At 41.8% G+C, this 21,974-nt stretch overlaps 1 protein-coding gene across 1 annotated transcript in view; it reads right to left on the bottom strand.

Moving 5' to 3' along the window:
* The window catches only part of PPARGC1A (PPARG coactivator 1 alpha), a 563,553-nt gene that overhangs the window by 235,344 nt on the left and 306,235 nt on the right, over positions 1–21,974 (bottom strand). The window lies entirely within an intron of this gene.

A 21,974-nucleotide genomic window follows, 5' to 3' on the forward strand; every position in this document is an offset into this window, starting at 1 on the left:
GTAGGAAATTGATCATCAAATTGTCGAAGACTCTGACAAACTGCCTATTTTTAATTATCTGTGTGCCGATCTTGGTGAAATATCCCAAATGATTTTGGATGGACTTAAATGACTGACTTATACTGACTTACTTTCAATGTAGCCATCCCTCTTCAATAAAGACATTGTATCTTAGGCTATATAGTAACTCAGCGTGTCAAGGACAAAGCTTAATGTAAGCTTAAAGCAGAAGCCATACTACGATTGAGCTGTGAATTAGGAAGAAAATAGTGGCTTTTGAGATCTCCTGTGTCAGCAGAGGAAATGTCAGCTCCTACAAGTTGCTGTGACTGGAATACTCCTCATTTCTACAGACATTTTTAACTATATTTTTGCTCTCATTTATGCAAACAAAATTCTCATTTATGTCAACTGGAATTATGCCAGTATCTCCGAGGGCAGAAATTGGCCCTGGATGTGTAAATGTGAAGTAAAATCCATTCACCTGTTTAAATATTTAGGGTCTGCTTTATCCCCTCCCCACAACTAACAGTTGCCATTCACACCCTTTTATATTTCTTCACGTTTAGTCTTCTGACACAGTAGTGGTCACTCAAATGTGTGATTGGCCTAAGGTAAAATTGTGCTAGCTTCATGACAGCTATAGATCTGTAGGATGCCAGAAGCTGTTCCCTAGGAAACACCAAGAAAAGGGATTATTCAGGGTTTTGAAAACGTGCTCTGAAGAACTGCCTAACATCAGCAAGAAACATCACCTTTCTCTCAAACATCACAAACAGACAGTGTAACAGAGACTACTACAATGGTGTTTGCTTTGACAAGAACAATATGGGGCAATAAAAAATTAGCTGGGAAAAAATTACCATTTTATCACATTTTGTTTTTGACTTCACAGAAAAATCTGTCTCTTTAGGAGACATAATATATTCAATTTTCCTTTGAAAGAAACACTGTATGCTTCTTTTACTTGACTGTGTTTGATGTTTATTCATGTGCATTTGATTACTGGACAGATCGTTCACAGCATGATGGGTCCTCTGGCTAAAAGGTGTGATAGAAAAAGACCACAGATACTATAGTTAGATAGCTATGGCTATATTTAGACTTCTAAATAAATGGCCTGATTTTTAGAAGTGCTAAGTTCCAAGGATGCTCAGCTTTTGTGAAAAATCAGGACACTTATTTGGGAGCCTAAAAAGGACTTAAAAGCTTACCTGTAAGCTCCTGTTCCTCAAAAACAGCTCCAGTTATTAAACATCTGGGTACATTTAAAAGTAAAACCTATACTTTCCTTTTAAAAGCAAAAATGGGATTAGAGATTAGTTAGATCAGGGGGTTGCAATATATGACCCACAGGTTGGATCCAGCCAAAGGAGCCACTTGATCCAGCCTGCAAAGCCAGAGGACCTTGCCTATGCTTATGTCCCTGTCAGGCCTGGGCAGGTGGATGAAGCTGGGAGCTGTGATCACACCAATACTACCATTTTGCCCCAGCCTCATCACTACCCTGGCTGCAGCATGGGCAGAGCTTCCAGCCAGCAGGGAACCTGGGAGAAACAGTGTCAGTGTGGACATAGTTTCCAGCTGCCCAGCCCCAGTGCAGCTCCCCAGCAAGCCACTGCTTGGAAGCAGTGGGAAGGGAGAAGTGGCTGTGGCACGGGTGCAGCTCCCAGCTGCTTAATCTCAGTGCGGACACAGACAAAGCACCTTCTGGCCTGTCAAACCAGAGCTGAGATAATCCAGTCTGGGATCTACCTACCACAGGCACTTCTCTCCATGGTAGCACAGGGAAAGACCCTGCCACTGCTTTGCCCCAGGGCAGTGACTATAGCCAAAGACTGCCCCTCCCCCCCACTTCCCACAACCACTGAATGTCCATGTCCATAGGCTGAATCAAATGACTTCACAGGCTGTAGGATGCCAACCCCTGATTTAGAGGGTCCCACAGTAACAAGGAACAGGATTTGTCAGGAGTTTTTTGTTTTATTTGTTTTATTTATTGTTTTAACAATCTGATTTCCTTTTATGACAGAGCTCTGTGGATGCAAGGTGAGCAGTGAGATGGATGTGATATATCTTGATTTTAGTAAGGCTTTTGATATTGTCTCTCAGTCAAGACCTTCCTATCCTAAGGAAATATGATGTAGATCATGGATGTCAAACTCACCTGCATCACTGGGCCAGATATGGACTGCAGGGCTCCTCACAAGCCAAATCCAGACTCTGGGGCTCCTTCTTGGCCAGATCTGCACCCAATGGCAGCAGGCAAGCCAGCAGTGGCAGAGGGGGAAGCAGTGACACTGGCACATACTCACCCCATCCCAAATTCCCAGCACCTCTAAGAGCCCCACAGGCCAACTGAAATGGCTTCATGGCCCCACATGCCAAATCAGAAAGCCCTGATCTAGATTAAACAGGTTTAACTAGTTCAGTTTTGTGCCCTGGGCCAGCATTTCCAAAAATCTGATAAGTTTATGCCCCACTGCAGGCAAGTCAGGCACTTTTGTGCCTCCCTACTAAAGCTGCTGCTTCTTTCATCACTACTTATCCCTAACACCCAGTATCACCAATTCTCCTCACTGGTTCTAATTAGTAGCAGTGAAATTTGCTGGCAAGAGAAGTGGCAGTGACAGTTGAGTGGCATGGGAACGGATGAAGTAGGGATTTATCTACTCCTGGTGGTGGCTGATGCTGCCTCTACCACAGCACAAACACCCCAGGGGGCTCTATCCTAGCTCTTGCACTAAGTCAGCTCCAGGGACTTGTGTCCTGCTCACCCAGCTCTAATGACACTGTTACATTAATCATGCTCAAGCAGTGGTCCTCAATGGCTCAATGCCTAACTGAGAGGAGGTATCAAGTAGGATTCTCCAGGGGCCTGTCCTGGGTCCGGTACAGTTCAGTATTTCATTAAATGACTTGGAGAACGGAACTGGGTGAACACTTAGTAAATCTGCAGATGAAACCTTGCTGAGTGAGGTAACAGGCAGTTTAGAGGATCTAGGTCACAAGGATCAAGTGCAAAAATACAAAATGGGGAGAGACTGAATAGACTTCAGCATTGCAGAAAAGAATCTAGTGGTTATAGTGAATCATACACTGAATGAGTTAACAGTGAAAAAGCTAATAGCACACTATAATGTACTAACAAGGCTATCATATGAAAATCACAGGGAGTGATTCTTTCTCTCTTGTCAAAACCGGTGAGGCCTCACCTAGAGTACTCGGTCCAGTTTTGGTATGGAACTTCAGGAAAGATGTTAACAACTGGAAAGAGTCCAAAGGAGAGCTACAAAATTTATCAGAGGTTTAATAACAGTTTTCATAAACAAAAAAGATTGTTACAAAGAGGATGACAATTAACTGTTCTATGTGTCTACAAGGGACAAGGCAAAAAGTAATGGGCTTAAACTGCAACATGGAATATTTAAATTAGATAAATTAGAAAACCTTTCTTACTGAGGATGATTAACAGATAAGGTTGTATAATTTCCATCACTGGAAGCTTTGGATAGTGCTGGTTGCTTGGGATGTTTTAGACAGAAATAATCCAGCCTTGAGCAAGGTCTTGGACCACGTAACTTCCTGAGGTCCATCCAGCTCTATTTTTCTATGATTCGACTCCATCACCACCTCTTAGCATGTGCAATTGAAGAGTGACTACAGTTCTATGACACTCATTCTACTTGTATTTCTTTTAGTTTTAGGCTATGACCACCACCATGGAAACATTTCGAGGAGTGAAAAAGAGTTGTTCAAATCACAACTTCAATGAGATTTGAACAACCCATTAATATAACTCTCTTTAAGAATCCCACTGTACTATAATGGTGACTGATATCCATGGCATAATATCTAAAACATTATCATCCCTTTTTGCGTAAAAATGACAGGAAAAAAATATTTTAAATGGCCCCAACGGGGGATGCAGATTTAATTCTGGAGGAAGGCACAGAATCCTCATTCTCATGGGGTAAGCTCAAGGATCTCCGGGAAATCTTGGTCCCTCAAATTCCCATGTATGTCAAACCCTCTGCAAAGAGCACCTAAGACATTCTGCCATTCTCCCTCACTTAGCAGCAGTCAGCAGAGTTCACCCACCAGGCTGCCATTGTTCTAAGTTCTGCAGAGATACAGTAACTTCTTTATCAAAAGGAAGATAAAGTAACAAACTGGAAATTAATACTCCCTTGAGGAGCATCAACTCTGAAGCCATTTACTACAGGGAAGCCAGTGGGTTCCACTATTGGCAATACTAGCAGCTTCCGAAACACCAAATATGCATGTAAACACCAGAAGCCAGAGCTTCATAGGGAAAAGGCATTCATTAAACTATGTAGCTCCGTGTACCAAACTAGCTGTATAGCCCCAAGTTCCTATCTTCATTCTCTTTTTCTTTGATTACCCCATGCTCGCCCCATTTCTCTGCCTGTTCACTCACATGTCAAGTTACTTGTCACTTGTTCTAAATTAGACTAGCTGCTGTTCAGGGTAGTAGCTGTTCCTCATACCATGTTTATACAGTACCTAGCACAATAGGACTAAGGGCTCTGAGTGTTACTGAGGTAAAAATAAGTAATGCTGCATATACTCTGCTCTCTTACTTTCACAAGTTTTGGGCCCACTTCACAGAAGTCAGTGCACATTTGTATCCATTGGTGGTACAGAAGGAAGAGGGGCATGTAGCCTGTAGTTCAGAGGATCTGATTGTGCATTATACAGGAGAAATATCTTTTGCCACTTATGTAGCTAGATGATATTAAAAAAAATATCAGTACTACACAGAATATCATATCTCTCTGAATAAAGACCTATATTCCCTCTTCTAAAGCAAAGTTATGGGGAAGAGATTAAACTAAACAGAGATTTTCTTCTGACAAGGGGAAAAAGGCTTTGTGACATGAAGACTGCAGTAACTGTTCCCAGCCCTGGACCCTTGTGCAACCTCACCAAGATAAAAAGAGATAAGATCAGCACTTTATCTGAATTTTTCATAATGGCATTGCCAAAAAAAAGGCACCTAAGGAGCAACGGAAATAAAAAAGCAACTTTGTGACATCTCTGGAATACTGTTGATTGACTAATTAAAATGCAATAGACCAAGAAAAAGTACATAGATGATGTGTAGGATGCAATGTAAAGAAAAATCAATCAGTAGGACTTAGCAGGTATGAAAGGGTAGTATCTAATTCTGCAAATTCAGAAGTTATTGAATAATGTAAACATTATTGTTTTGCACACTTTAATGAAAACTGACTGCCTTTGAGGTGAATTGTATACACTTCTATTGTGAGTCCAGTATAATAAGGAAACCAGACATTGTGTATTGAAAATGGTTACCTCATTAAAAGAGGTTAAAACAAACCCCATGTTACAATTACTAGGAGACCATTAAGTAATAGGATGGCAGGTATTGTATTATATTTTTATAATGAATTAAACTTGAATTTACACAGGCAAAACCAACACATTCCCTCTGATATTACAGCATGCACCTGCAACTTGTTAATGTAAGGTATTTTACTAAGAGCCCTTTATTAAACAACTGTAAATTTAATAATGTCAGTAGATTTATAAAACTCTATTTACTGGTTCTGTAATTTGGAATAAATGGATTTGGAATCTTATAACCTTTCTTTCCAAGAAAATGAAAACATACTGACAATTGGCCCCATATGAATATACCTTCAGATACTGCTGAGCTACAAATAAACATACATGTTTTATCTATAATTAGGTTCAAAAGTTTAGAGATTTTTAATACTTAGATCTAATCCACTTTCAAGCTTTTAAAAGCCTTTTGTATCATATGCCTTTGTATCACTAACCTGCCAGCTAGCTTCCCGTCGTAGCCCTTTTATCCAGTTTGCTTCTAAGTCCTTATTCTCTCTTGTGGATGTTTCATCCATTGCTGATGTAGCCTGCACAAACTCGATTGGCCACTGGCTGTTATACTCTCTCTGTAAGCCTTTTACCAAGGCAGCAGCAAGTGCAGTTCAGAGGCAGACTGTCATGAAGAAAATGTCACACCGTAGAATGGGGGTGGAGGTTTGACATGAAGAACCCACATGTGAAAAGGTCGTGAAAAGTGTGACTGTGCTCTGACATGTGCCGACTGGTTCAGCAAATCTATAGTTACAGCTAGGGAGTTTGCAGTGTAATGAAAAAGCTTTGGAGATAATGTGAAAGAGCCTTAATTAGATGTAGAATGCATTAGGATTGGTGATACTAATAAAACCATTTTCTCACACACATCCCAAAAGTGTTATTTCATATATTGTAATACTGCTCTTGTTTATGTCATTATAATTAAGATTGTATCAGTGGATTCAAGTAAAGAATACATAAACATCTACAGAGTCTGGCTCTTTAAAAAAAAAATCCAACGTATCTGTTTGAAAAGTGCTCCATGAGCCACTCAGTGGCCTACAAACATGAATAATAATATAGAATATTTTGATAGAAATGGGCTCATTATCATAGTAGCTACTGAGTTGTTTCAGACACCAGGTTCAGCAATGCAGAAAGCTTTTCCTTTTTTTTTTTTTTTTTTCTTTTACAAAATGTAAGTATTTCTACCCAAAAGCAGGAAAATCAGTCACAATTTCGACTGGATCATTTAAAATCACTTAAGCCTTCACCTTCTACATTGTGCCTTCCACACAATTTCTGTGGTGCACACATTCTCATTCTTCATCACTCCCTTGGGCTAACAGAACTACCCCAACTAAGGGAGGGTTCAGGCTCCCAATCAACTCCTGAAAGCACAAATTTGTGCCAAATGGTTAAAAAGTAGGAGCACTGGATTTCTGCTGCTCTATTTTATTCAGTAAACATTAGTTGAGACTACCAAATTCATGGCATTTTTTAAATGGGGGAAGTTGGCAGCTGGATGCAGTGATAATGGCACCTCTTATGCACTCAGTTCAATACAAATCAAAAAATGATTCACCTTTTAAGCTTGCTTGTTAAAATTAAAGGGGTGCCATCATATTTAAATTACAGCCTAGAGAACAAGCCTGCTAGCTGCTAATAATATCTACTGAAATTGCATTAATTTTAAGAAATCCTATTTCCTTTTCACCATTCATACTGTTTATTTACTCTCTTTTAATTAACTTTGCAAACAAAGAAAACAGATCACTTGGTTTCATTTTTCTTGAGAGTCATTTTCACTTTCTGACCCTCATACACTGCTGAAACATGTGGAGTGCAAGCTCTGCACCTGGCTGCTTGAATGCAAACAAAAGCTGCTTCTCTTGCATTTTTCTTTAATTTTCTAGCAACATTTCTATTGCTCTTATGCTTTGCAAATATTTATTTTGGCTTTACACAAGTTGACAATGTCCCTAATATAAACCTACATTTGATGCTTCATACTCAGCATAGACATCTATATACATTATATGTATGCTGTATGATTCCACTCTTTTGCACAGAATTTGTTTTAAAATGTTGCTTAAGTAATCAAAAAGATTTGTGTGAAGATTAGAAAGCCAAATTATTTGCAGCATTCCTTTTGACTTTAGAATTTGTTACATAACAAGAGCAAGCATGAACACTAGATTCTATTACACATATAGATATTTTATTTTTAGATCAAGAGAGCATGAGGTAAAACAATATGGACACAGGAAGGAGTCAAATGCTTTCAGACACAAAGAGACCTAGCAGGCAAGCAACAAGAGAGATAACGAAGAACTTTCCTTTAGGAAAAAAGTGTTTTTTTTTAAATTCCTTCTGCTTGGGGATGAATACATTTACCATTAAGAAATCAGACCTACAAATTAATGGTGATTTCAATGTACTTGCAAGCCTGCTGACCTCTCTAGTCTTCTCCCATTTTTAGCATAACAAGCCTAGCAATGCCTACTGAGTATAGCATTACTTAACAACTGCCCAATAATAAATTAAATACTGTAATCCATGGGGCTAAGTACAGACAGTCAAAAAGCCCAAGGCTGAATCAATTCAATCTTCGCAGATTAGAGTTGCGGAGAATGAACCAATATGCAAGTGAACAGACATTCACTTTTTATTGAAATGCAGTGAGTGTCTCAACTCAGTAGCCATAGCTGCACTGAGTCTCCCTGCTCCACTGTGCCCTCCCGCACCAGGTCCTGTCTGCTGGGCTCTGGAGGCAGATCACACCTTGTGCCAGTCTGGCCAGGCTGCAGTCCTGTACCCTGCTGTGGGTGCAGAAATCTACACAATCACCTATGCCCACACATCTCCTGCCCCACACACTGGAGAGCTAGGGCCTAAGGGTGGGAAGCAGCTGGGGGTCCCCTTGGGCAGGGCTGGGGACGGCAGGGGGGTACGGTTTAGGAGTGATGAGCACTTTCAGGGAGAAGGGGCTGAAAATCAGAAGTGAGGGGCACCAGCAGAACCAGGGGCCTGTGGCCCAGGAGTGAGGAGCATTGGCAAGGACAGGGGACTGCGTTTCTGGAGTGAGGGGAACCAAAAGGGCTCAGGGGGTGGAATGTGGGCTGGGAGTAAGGAGCCCTGGCAGGCCAGGGAGCTGTGGGTTGTGACTGAGGGACAACGACATGGGCAGGGATAGGTCACCAGCCTATCAGAGCTGCTGAGCACCACAAAGAGAGCTGGGGGAACAGCTGCAGCTGTACCCGCATTCTGGTGAGCGAAGGAGGCAGGGGGAACTCTGATATTCCATGATAAAAAAAAACAAAAATCAAACACCAAAATATATAAGTATTTAGAATTTATTTTATTATAATGACTGAGGCACTGGTAGGCTTCCAAATTGCTTTAAAACTGTAAATATATCAATGCTAAAACATTGTGTTCAACTGATACATATATATATAGAGAGAGAGAGAGATGTAGATAGATATATATGCATTTCATTTTAATTGCAGAAAACCATGGATTTGGGGAGTTTTAATCAGAAAAATTTGGATTTTTATTAGAGAATTCTCCATTTTTTAACAGAGAACACCAGGATTCCTGGTTATAATTGTAAATATTAGCAATGCTTTAGCTCTAAGCTACATTGGATTTCAGTTCATTATTTTATGACATTTGCTTGTTTTTTCCACAGACATGAAACAGCACAAATTGTGAATCAGCCAGAGAAATACGAAGACAGTTATTGATGGAAATCAAACTACTTTTTTTATCCACTGCATCTGAATTACTTTGATATGTTATAGCCTGAAGCAAAGAAAATATAATAAAAAAATAATATATAAGAACTTGTTTTTCCTTACATATAAATCTGTTACTTACTAAGAATCAAATCTAATTCTATACAGTTAAAGGAATTCTATACATATTTCCCTATAATCTACCACTTGACTCAGAGGCTAGATATAGACATTTAAAAAGCCCAAAGAGGAATCAATCTAAGTTACATGATTTTCTACAAGTGATCTAGTTTAGATCAGTGGAAACAAGAACACACACTCACCCTTTTGTGCGTGTGTGGGGGGGGGGGGGAGTGAAGATGCAAACCTTAGACAGGGTCCCACCATTTTTAAACTAGTCTATGTGTGTCAAACTTCTGTTCTGTTAGGGTAGGTACAGACAGTCAAAAAGCCTGAGGCTGAATTGATTCAGTCTTTGCAGGTTAGTCTAAAATGCACAGATTCAATTGAAACAGAAGTGAACAGACATTTACCTTTGAGTCAGGAAATGCAGTCACATGACTGCAGTGGCTTAGGCCAGAAGCCGGAGGGTGCTAGAGCATGGCTCTCTGACTGTATGTTCACTTTCTCTTCCTGCTCCCCCTGAAGTCCCTGGGATTTGCAGACCACAATTACAGCAGCAGGACTCTCCAAGGTTGTTCATCACTTCCTCTTCCTGCTTCCAGAGGGAGGGGAGAAACCTGCTCCCTCTATCTATGTGACTGGCATCACACACCTGGGTGGGGGGGCTTAAGCTCCCTATTGTTCTAAGCATTGCCAACCTGACTGGGAGGGTGCTTGAGACTCTGCCAGTCTACCCAGCAACCAGTGATGCATTTCAAGTTGGTTGGCCGGCAGCCAACAGTTGCTGGCCTCCGTTGGACCAGGTAAATGAGGTCACAAGGGCTATATAAGTGAAGGACTACCCAGGAGGAGGGGCAGTAGCCATGATGAAAAAACTCAGAGAGAAGCTGGACCATCTGAAACTTGCTCTCTCTCTTGAAACTCATGATCAATGAGCTGCCTACCTCCAGAGGGAATCTCCACCTGCCTCTGGATTACACTCATGAGTAAGCTACCTGAGATCTAACTAGATATATAGCTTGCAGTAACTCAGATGCATGATCAAAGGCTACCCAGCCACCCCATTTGCTCTATGGGATTCCTCTGACATTGCTCTACCCTGTACCCTATTCCAAACTTACTCCTTGTAGCCAATAAAGTTCTCCTTTGTACCTAGCATAGAAGACTTATTGGGAGAGGGGCTAGATTATGCCTTGGGGTCCCTTTGGTTCAGCTGACTAAGGGAGACCACTATTTGTGTTTCAGACTGAGGGAAGCACCCCAAGTTTTTGGAGTAGGTTGAGTACCCTCATGGACTACTAGGCTTGTGTTTCCCAGGGGGCATAGGGCCAGGAACAGTCCAGACTGGGTGGTGGCAGCATTATCCCCAGGCTAATGGGTGTGCTCCCGGAAGGGGGTCAGCCAGACGTGAGGCGCCTCCAGGGAGGCACTCAGATCCTGGAAGGTGGTCAGGCACAATGAGGTGCGTGGCTCAGCACAGGAACACCCCCTATTGGCCCTCCACACCCCAGCTATAGGCCAGTTTCCGATCACTTTACTGGTAAACGTGTACTGTCTGTACCTGGCCAGATAGATCTGGCTTGCAGTATATACAACATTTAACTTGACATTACTCAAAACAATCATAGAATCATAGAAAATTAGTGTTCATAGATTCATAGATACTAGGGTCGGAAGGGACCTCAACAGATCATCAACAACCCCCTGCCCTGGACAGGAAAGAGTGCTGGGGTCAGATGACCCCAGCCAGATGCCTATCCAGCCTTCTCTTAAAGACCCCCAAGGTAGGGGACAGCACCACCTCCCTTGGAAGCTCATTCCAAATTTTGGCCACCTTTACTGTGAAGAAGTTTTTTTCTGATATCTAGCCTAAATCTGCTCTCTGTAAGTTTATGACCATTGTTCCTTCTTACTCCAAGAGGCGACCTGGTGAACAGAGCATCTCTGATCCCTTGCTGCATCCCCCTAATGAATTTGTAGGTGGCCACAAGATCACCTCTCAGCCTTCTCTTGCAGGGGCTGAAGAGGTCCAGGCCCCAAGTCTCTCCTCATAGGGCTTGTCCTGTAAGCCTCTAACTATACGAGTGGCCCTCCTCCGGACCCTCTCAGGTCTATCAACATCCTTCTTGAAGTACGGCACCCAAAACTGGATGCAGTACTCCAACTGAAGTCTGACCAATGCCTCATAGAAGGGAAGTATCACCTCCTTGGATCTATTTCTCATACATCTGCTGATGCATGATAAAGTATGATTACTTTTGCTGATGATTTCATCACACTGACAACTCATGTTCATCTTGGAGTCCACTATGATTTTGAGATCCCTTCCTGCTTCTGTGCTGCTGAGAGGGTCACTTCCCAGCCAGTAGATGTGATGGATATTTTTGTACCCTATGTGCAGCACTCTGCATCTGTCCTTGTACTGCATCCTATTGTGTACTGCCCTCTTTTCTAACCTGTCTAGATCTGCCTGCCATCTTTCCCTACCCTCCACAGTGTGCACATCACCCTACAATTTGGTATCATCCGCAAACTTGGACAGAGTACACTTCACACCCACATCCAAGTCCCTGATGAAGATATTGAAGAGTACAGGTCCAAGGACTGAACCCTGCGGGACCCCACTACCCACATCCTTCCAGGTCAATACCAACCCATCTACTACCACTCTCTGGGTGTGACCACTAAGCCAATTTGCCACCCACTGGACCTTATAAACATCTATATCACAGCCTCTTAATTTATTTATGAGAATAGGATGAGATACCATATCAAAGCCCTTGCTAAAGTCCAAGAAAATGACATTCACCTCTATTCCTGCATCTAAGCACTTTGTGACCCTGTCATAAAACAAAACCAGATTGGTCAGGTATGATCTACCTGCTACAAATCCATGCTGGTTTCCCTGCTACATTATTTTACCCGCTGGACTCCCACAAATACAATCCTTCACATTCTTTTCAAAGACCTTTCCAAGGATGGAGCTGAGACTGACTGGCCTATAATTACTCGGATCCTCCTTCCTACCCTTCTTGAAAATAGGGACCACACCGGCCCTTTTCCAGTCCTCTGGGACCTGACCCAAGCACCATGAGTGCTCAAACAGCCATGCCAGTGATTCTGCTATGACACCAGACAATTCCTTCAGTACCCTCAGATGTAGCTCATCAGGGCCTGCTGACTTGAACACACCCAGTCCATCCAAGTGACTCTGCACCAAATCAGTGTTGACAGTTGGTAGGCTGGTGTCCCTCTGATGCCCATCTAAGAGCCCATTAGGAGATTTATCTTGAGTTCTGTTAAGGAACACTGAGGCAAAAAACTCATTGAATAGCTCAGCCTTGTCCCCCTTCTCTATCACTAATTGCTCTTCCTTGTTCAGTAGAGGTCCTATATGCTGCCCTGTGCCTTCCTTTTACTCCCTACATACCTAAAAAAGACTTTTTGTTGTCTTTAATTTGTGTTGCCAGCCTCAGCTCTGTAGTTGCTTTGGCCTTTCTAACAGCCTTCCTGCAAGTGTGGGCCAAGTAGGTATACTCCTCCCTGCAAGTATGGGCCAAGTAGGTATACTCCTCCTTGGTAGCTTCCAACTGCTTCCCCTACCTATATGCTTTCTTTTTTGCCCTTAGGCTCTCCTGGATTTCCCTGTTTAGCCAAGGAAGTTTTTCAACTCCTTCCCCCCCCTTTCCCTCATACTGGGATAGTCTCCCTCTGTGCCCAAACAATCATTTCCTTTAGGAATGACCACCCTTCCTGGACTCCCATCTCACCAATACTGTTCGCCTACAGTGCGTCATTGACTAGACTCCTAAGCACACTGAAGTTAGCCTTCCTAAAGTTAACCACTTCCACCCTACTAGTTATCTTACCCACCCTCCATGTATGGTGAATTTGATTGATGGTGGTCACTGTCCCCAAGGTGACCACAAATCTGCAGCTCCCCTACCAGGTCCTCCACCATAGCCAACACCAAGTCCAGTAAGGAATTCCCCCTAGTGGGACCGTATACCTCCTGTGTTAGGTGAAGGTCCTGCACGCAGGTTAAGAACCTATGCGAACAGTTGGATTTGGCTAACGGTTCCTCCCAGCAGATATCAGAGTAGTTTAGGTCCCCCATGACAACCACATCCCTAGACTGTAAAGCCTCTGAGAACTGCCTCAAGAATTCCAAATCTAGCTTTTCTTCTTGGTGTGGGGGTCTGTAGTAGACCACCACCACCAAGTCCCTTTCCCCATGACCTCCATGTATCCTAACCCACAATACCTCAACTTTCTCCTCCTCTGATCCCATTTGGTTAGGGTATATGTCTAATGCTTCTTTATATAGAGAGCAACCCCACCCCCTTTCCTCCCTACTCTGTCCCTTCTGTACAACCTGTAGCCCTCATTGTTGGAAGGGACCTGTAGCCCTCATTGTTGGAAGGGACCTCAGGAGGTCATCTAGTCCAACTCCCTGCTCAAGGCAGGACCATCCCCAACTAGATCATAACACCCAAAGCTTTGTCTAGCCAGAACTTAAAAAACACCAAGGATGAAGATTCCCTCACCTGGGTAACCTGTTCCAGTGTTTTACCACTCTTCTAGTAAGAAAATTCTTCCTAATATCTAATCTAAACTGCCCTTGGTGCAACTTGAGACCATTGCTCCTTGTTCTGTCATCTGCCACCTCTAAGAACAGTCTCACTCCATCCTCTTTAGCTTATATTCAGCTTATTGTCCACTGTAACCCCCAGGTCCTTTTCTGCAGAGCTGTTACCCAGCCAGTCAGCTCCCCTCCTATACTGGTGCATGGGACAGTTCTGTCCTAAGTGCAGGACTTGTTCTGTCCTAAGTGCACTTGTGCTTGTTGAACCTCATGAGATTTCTTTTGGCCCAATCCTCCAATGCATCTTTTAGCCCAATCCTCCACTCTGAATCCTAGCCCTATTCTCCAGGTTATCTACTACTTGTCCCATCTTGGTGTCATCTGCAAACTTGCTGAGGGTGCACTCTGCCATCTTCCAGGTTGTTGATGAAGACACTGAACAAAACCTGCCACAGGTACAACCCCTCGGGCACTCCACTTGATACTGGCTGCCAACTAGCCATAGAGCCATTGATTACTACCCTCTGAGCCTGATGCTTCTGCCAGTTTTCCATCACCTTATAGTCCATTCATCTAGCCCATGCTTCCTTAATACATCTCTAGATATTACAGCTTTGTATCTTAAAGGTTTCCGTAGCAGTTCTATTGAGAAAAAATATTAATGTAAAAACAGTAAACTCAGCAAAAAAGATGCTTCAAAGGTCCATTCTAAAGTCTGACTTAGGTCATAAGCATGTAGCAAAATATTGGGTTTTTCAATATTTCTAGTTTGCTATGGTAATACCACCATACTGGCAGTGGTATAAAGAAACAAAGTGAGAAATACACAAATTTTAGCATGGTTTGTAATTTTAACAGCTGAACTCTGAATTGCCATAGAATAAGATTTTGATTTTTCAAGGCATTATAGAAATACAAAAAGGATACAGTTTCTGAATTAGAGCTGGATTTCCACTCATAAAGCTGTTCTGTGTCTTTTTGCCCAAGCACGGTGGCTTTAAATATATCAGATATGCCCAGGTTTGTGCTCACCTTTTCTCAGGGATTATTCTGGTTGCTTAGTACTGATTTATCTACTGCCCTTTTCAGGCCTTCAAAATAGAAGTTTTGGGCCCCCTGGCAAATGGTAAGATAATGATGTGATAGGCATCTGAGGAATTTTATGTCCCAGCCCAAGATTGTTGTGTTATGGCACACCTGAACATCAGAATCTGGCAGAAGGCAGCCCTAGGTCCTGGTTCAAGAACAACTGTTTCCTCCATCCCAATCCCAGGGATAAGGAATGAGGAGGTTGTATCCTGGACCCTGAAGCTACATGCAGCATGCATGGCAAGTCTACAAAGGTGCCAGGAGCAGTGGGAGCCCATTAGTTCACTGTGGTACTTTAAGTACCCTTCACTGCACCCTTCATGTGTGCCAGGCACAGTTTGGGATCCATGATTGTCCTGGGCCCTATGCCAACAATCAGTTGATTGTCAGTATCAGGACCTGGGTGGTTATAGGTCTGGGACACATACTACACATTCAATTAAAGGTGCCATATAAACTAGCTACAAGTTGTTCTACATGATATGCAGGGCATGTTTGTGGCTGGCTAGCCATTTTATGACACCATAAATTGATTGAACATGTGGCATGTTGCAATTTATGGCACAATTAACATGGTAATCATTATACAAACATAATGTCTTCTAGGCCCCTTGGCCAGGTGGAACATAAGGCTGATAAAATGGCCCAGTAATATTATTAGCAGAGTGCAGGGACTGGAGTGCAGGAGCTAGACTCCAAGCAAGTAGGAAAAGCATGTGTTGTAGAGTTTGGAGAGCTTAAAAGTTGAGTTTATTTCTTTTCACCAGCTCTGATGATGGCACCTAGGACACTATAGCATTTGGCCAGTGATAACCCTCTTTGTTTCCCCAAAGGCACCAAGCACAGCCTGCTTTTCCTTTCCCTCACCTATAGCCCAGCATTGTAAAAGCTCACTGTTAGTACCTGGCATAAAAAGAACCATATTAATATCCCTCCCTCTTCTTTTCTGCAGAAGACTTGATATTTCTATTGAAAAGATCCTTGTAACAGTTTGATATGGGGATGGAGCAAAATAACTTAAAGAGGTCTCCAGTATGAACCAGATCCAGATGGAGAGCTGCTCGGTGGGACATAAAGAGTAACATTTTCAAAAGCATATAAGTATCTTAGGAGCCTAACATCCTATTGACTTTCAATGACCTTTAGGCTTCTCAGGCTTCTAAAGCTCTTTTGAAAAGGGATCTTGGCCTCATAAGCCATTTAAGCACTTTCAAAATAATCTGCTCCAAATCACTGTAGGCAACCTCTCATGTGATAGATAGGTGTTACTGTATTTTAGTCAATTGTATTGTATTGGAATCGTGAAGAATTAAGTGTTGCCCTTGGCAATATGGCAGCTTAACACTGTTTAGACATGCCTGCTTCCATATGTATTGCTGCATGTGTTATACTTATTGATTATCTGTTGACAAGCAGTAAATAAACTTGTCATAAGAATATCAGGGTGCCTGACATTCAAAAGGTTGAATCAGTTATGTTTTTCCTACCTTAACCTAAATGTCCTTTGACTACATGAAGTTGCTTTCATTGTTTTGCTACTAAGCAATCAGGGTGGAGTTTGCTTCTCTATCTTGCCTATCTTGCAACTTCTAAATTTCTGAGAGAATTCCTCATTTGTTAGTGCCAGACTGTCATTTCTTTGAAAGCAGAGCCACAAGATCTTAACAGATTGGATATACATGGCTGTTATATTTATTAGTTAAGAAAAACAGCAAATGACAAGTGAATAAAGCACTCCTTTGGACATTTAGACTACAGATTTTGTATAAATCAATATTGAGTGCTATAAAATGTCAGAAAATACCAGATGAGGAGAAAAGAATCAATAGATACTCTTTGAATTAAATGAGTGATGAATATTCTTTACTAACCAAAATAAATTAAACTACAGAAAATCTGTGTTAAAGTAACATCCAGAATCTGACACAAAGCCACAAAGGAAGGCAATTTAGAGTTAAGGTTGAAACTTCTGTCTTTTGTCTACCTACTGAGTTACAGGGAAGAGGAGGAGGAGGACACCCTGACATAGATGAAGGGAGAAGTAATGACTCAGCAATTTGAATCTCCATCCTACATTTTCCTATTTTTCTTGGCTTGGGGCAACAGGGCAATAAGCATGTCTCAGTCCTTTTTTAATATAGGAGTCCTTGATTCAGAGCCTTAGAAAATACTATAATAAGAGACATATAAAAACAACTAAAATATGTTAACCTACCTCTTTTGGTTAAGCTAAGCGTTCATGAATATTCAGACTGCATGTTCAAAATGCTCCTTCCATCTCCTTAGGAGCGAGTCTGAGGTAATGGCTCAATCAGGTAAATACACTAACAGTTACAATTCTTAGAATTAAAAACAAAACAAAACAAAGCTTATTTTCCAGCAGAAATTGTAGGGCTGGCATGAATCAGAATAACAGTCAATCAAGTATGTATTTCTTTATTGACATGTTACTTCATTATAGCCCCAATCCAGTAAGAGCCCTTTAATGTATATAACAGACGCACATAAACACCCCCTGAAACAAATACTTATTTACTGTTATGCACCTTTCTGTTTCCTTGTTAACAAAGAAAGTTCATGTAACCAATTACACACTAATTCATAAAAGCAATACACTCACTTTATATAATTTCTCCTAGTCTTTAGGACCAACCTAAGACTGACATATGCCATGGAGTTGCTAATTGAGGATAATCTTTAAACTAAACATTATCAACACAGAAAGGGGACATGAGTGCCATTGTGTATAACTCAATGAATACCTCTGCTCAATGTATAACTGTAGTCAAATATGATGCTAGAATGAATGGGATGGAGAATAGTATGGAAAATTCTGTATCAGTGCTGTAGTTTCATGACAAATATTACTTTTTAAGTGTGTAGTGCTGGTTGCCAAAAAAAATAATGGAGAATTAGTGAGGGGTCAGAGGAGTTTGATGAAAATTATGACAAGCAGGGAAAGTCTCTCTTCTTTGAAGAGAGGCTGAAAAATAGGGTTTTCTTTTATCTTAACTGAACATAAGAACACAGTGGATCATGAAGGGGCAGTGAATGAACATAAAAATTAGTAACTTAAAGTATATACAACATATATTTTGACTGTGGAACTCATTGCAACAGGTTGCCAAGGTCAGAAATTTGCCAGGTTTCATAAAAGTTTTCTTAGAAAATATCCACATTTAAAACAAAAAGGGATAGTAAACCTCATGCTTCACAGTTTAAACCAGATTCTAACTACTTGAGATTAGGTAGGATTAGGAGCAGATTCCTGCATGTCTGCCTACTTTGAGGTTTCTTTTGCTTTCCTCAGAGGCAGTAAACTGAACTAGCCAGACCATAGATCTAATCCAGTCTGGCAAGTCCCATATTCTATGACTTACATTTAGGGTCAAAAATACCATTTTGATCTGGTCTATTGATTTAACTATTCTAGGAGAAACAGAAGTCAATACAGAGGCATGCTCTAGGTCTCAAGAGTGGCAATAAATGCACTGTATGGCCTCTTGTTGGATGAGTAATCAAAGATTAGAGGCCAAATACCAGAAGGGGATTTTTTTTTATTTCTCAGTTTTAACTTCTTCAACAAAACAAAGTCACTCTCAATCCTGTTGTTTGTTCTATTGGTTCATTTTTCCAAGTTGGTAATAAGTCAGGTCCTAATATTTTGTATAACAAAGAGAAGCTAAAAACAGCCATGTAACCATCAAAGGATCCTTTATATTCTACTCCATCGCTTTCCTTGCAGCTCGGTCAGTGTCCTAGCTTGATTGGACTTAATGGGATTCCATTAGAAATTGCAGAGCTGAATGGAATCAGGACACAGAATCTACTCCTCAGAGCCAGGAAAGTATTTCTGCTTCTGAAAGGGAAGCACCTTATGCTCAGCCTAAAATCCAAATCCAGCTATGGTACTGCTATACTCAATTTGGACAATAAGAGATTAAATCTCTCCCACACCTGAACCACTGCTACCCCTGACACCAGTTGGAATATTTTGCTTCATTTCATATTGAGCCAAAGTATGTGCTGGAGATGCAATTAGAAGGATGTCAGCACCCATGTATGTTTGTGGTATAAAGCTAGCAGATCTACCACACTGATCCAGCATCAAGCTACTTGCCCCACAGCAAATATACATGGGACACCGCTTGCTGGCTAGTGCAACGGGATGAACGCATGGCCTTATTCTCTGTGTGCCCTTCCCTACCTTCTTTCAGATAGTTACCACTGTCATCCAGAAGTGGTACTAATGCTTCCCCCCACCAAAATGATGGTTGGCTTCATGCACCATGCTCAAGTACCTTGTTACACACATGCAGAACTGTCTATTTTGTTGAAACCAGCTTATTCTAAAGCATTTGGAGGCAGACTTTTGAAGATGAGTTAGCTGCATTACATAGCATTAAAACAGCACCTACTGTTTAATTATAATAAGCCTTCTTGGTATACAATGGACTGGAATTGTGACAGCTCACTGCTGTTGTCAGCTATTTCAGACACAGCATCCTGGATGATACTATCTGTTTCTACTGACACTCCGGTGTCAGCAGATGGTTCCTCTCACCCAAGACCCTAAAAAGGGCAACAAGTTTCTATGTAATATTTGACTAAATTAAGCAAAAAATAAGGACAGTGCCTAATATGATCAATAAGTTGGTTTTTCCACACCAAAATGTTCAATCAAAATAAAATTGTTAGATCAGCACAATCAGCCCTCCTGCACAAAGGAGGAATATCTGATTTTGGAAAGGAGGCTACATTGCTACAGTTGCTAACTTGGAATGGCAGCCACAGTGACTCCACATCACGTTACGTAGATTTTAGGGCACTCGATTCTTTATATATAGTACTTTCAGATGCTGACATCTACCCTTCACTGCTTCAAAATCTCCCTATGCCTTCACCAATACAGAGCAGTCACAAAAGTCCATCTCTGTGCTGCACAAAGAATGCAGATATACTATCCTTCGTCCTCTCCATGATGCTTAAATGGAATGGAAGGTCCAGGACTGAGCTTAGGATCTTTAGAACAAGGGCAAGTTTCACTCAACAGTACTAATCTCACAAACCAGAGGTGAACTCTTGCAGTGCTGTGGGCAGAGTGATGACCACTGGAGAGCTGGAGGGAGTCTTACCTGTGTCAGGTCTCTCTGCACTTTAGTGGCAGCAGCTGCTGCTAGTAGTAGCAGGGCACAGACTGCTGTAACTGAGGAGCAAGCCTGCCACATACCAGAAGTCTTCGCTATGCAGGCACAGGTCCATATTGCCCAGCCACAAAAGGTGGGCAGCTCTGTGCCCCGTAGTGTATAGGGGAAAGGGGAGCAGATTGGTGCTCTTCACCCCCCAGATTTTTGCCATGGGAGGTGCAGCTTTGCTCCTCATCCTTCCTAGATACGCGATCGAAACAGAACATGGCACATGGGGCAGCCCCCATGGAGCCTGCAACATGGGGCTACTTTAGTTGGTGTGTGGGGAGCCAGCCTGTTGGTTAGAATCCTGTGGTGTGGGCTCTAGAAAAGAACAAGTGTAAACCTAGCATAGGAACAATCCTATTCTAGTAAGAGGTGAATTAGGTGGCCTAACAGTACTTTTTCATCTCTAGTTTTTATGAGTCTATGAAAATTAGAGCAACTGAATTCTAGCATTTGCTCATAAAATAGGAAGAAAAGAAAGAGCTCATTTATTTTCCCTTTCTCATGATATAATTTTAGGTCACACAGGACCCCAAAATAGCAAAAATGAGCTGAAAACACTATGGAAAACTGTCAATTATAAAGCAACTCTTCAAACACAATTGTCAGTTATCATGACTGTTCCATGCAGAGTTAACAAGTACGTTGCCTGGAATTAATAATGCTATAGCCTCTGGTTCTACTGACCTGTGGTGCAGGTTAGTCACCCAGAGCCCTAGCCAAAGGCTGACATTCAGTGGTGCATTATTGTAGAGGAGACTAGCTCTGCAGTAAAGCATTGCTGTCTACGAGTGCGCTGGTATTAGGGCACAGTACTACCTTACATCAGAATAATCTGCTGCTCTGAAACACGTGCAAATGCTGACCGCAGGTGTAAATTGCACCTAGTTAGCCAAGGGTCTTGCTCCACCCCAGCTCAGATTGCTGCTGTCCTAGGCACACATGGAGACACTACACCTAAGAGCAGTTTATTCCAGTTCAAACTCTCCAGAGTTTATCATGTCGCATTAATAGCACATGTAGATGCACCCAGTATGTGCAAGGCCCTGGAGCAGATCTACAGCCTGTTCAGGCTCCCCACCCACAAGATGCAAGCATCAGGCCCTGTAAGAGCAACTAGTAAGCCCCTGCCCTTTCCATGGAGAAGGAACCTCTCACACACCAGCAACTGCAATAGGTCTATACTATAACTAGCTGAGAATGTCCCTTCAGAATCCAGTTTCCATACAGTGACGATTTTAATGGGGATTTTTTTCCCCAAAAATCTATTGACTACCTACTGGGAAAACTGAAACAAAATCCTTTGTTGAGTGTCAGATAAACATGAATTGAAATATTCTATTTTGTTTTCAGGGCATCTCAGTATTAATGTGTCCCGTTGAACTGTCATAGTGGGAAGTGTATTTCAGGTGCCCTGTGAACCTAGTCTCTGCTGTACATCAGGTTCCCTTGCCTAAGTTTTTGAAATATTGACAATCATTTTTGCCATTCCTTGAAATAAAAATAATACTACAAAGAAATGGCATTTTTTCACTTTCTCTGCTTTTATTTGCCAAACAAGCCGGCTGAATGTTGTGTGGTCATGAATTGCTATTGTTCATTTCCCACTTAGAAAAGTAATATCTATTTTACAAAGTCTGATAGATAGTGTGTGCTTGCTCTCTCTCACTGTATCCATCTCTCTCTCTCTCTCTCATTTATTACTGTGCTCTTATTTAGGCATATGGTAAAAAGCAGGCACCCCTGTAAACTAATAATCTTTAGTTTATCCACATGATCAATGCTGAAGTGGTGGTGAAGTTCCAAATGTCTTTAGTTTAATTTCTCACAAATCATCACGGATACTTGAGCAACAAATCGTCTGCTCCATCTCCCATG

This window comes from Alligator mississippiensis, chromosome 2, assembly GCF_030867095.1.
Source record: "Alligator mississippiensis isolate rAllMis1 chromosome 2, rAllMis1, whole genome shotgun sequence".
Classification (NCBI taxonomy): Eukaryota; Metazoa; Chordata; order Crocodylia; family Alligatoridae; genus Alligator; species Alligator mississippiensis.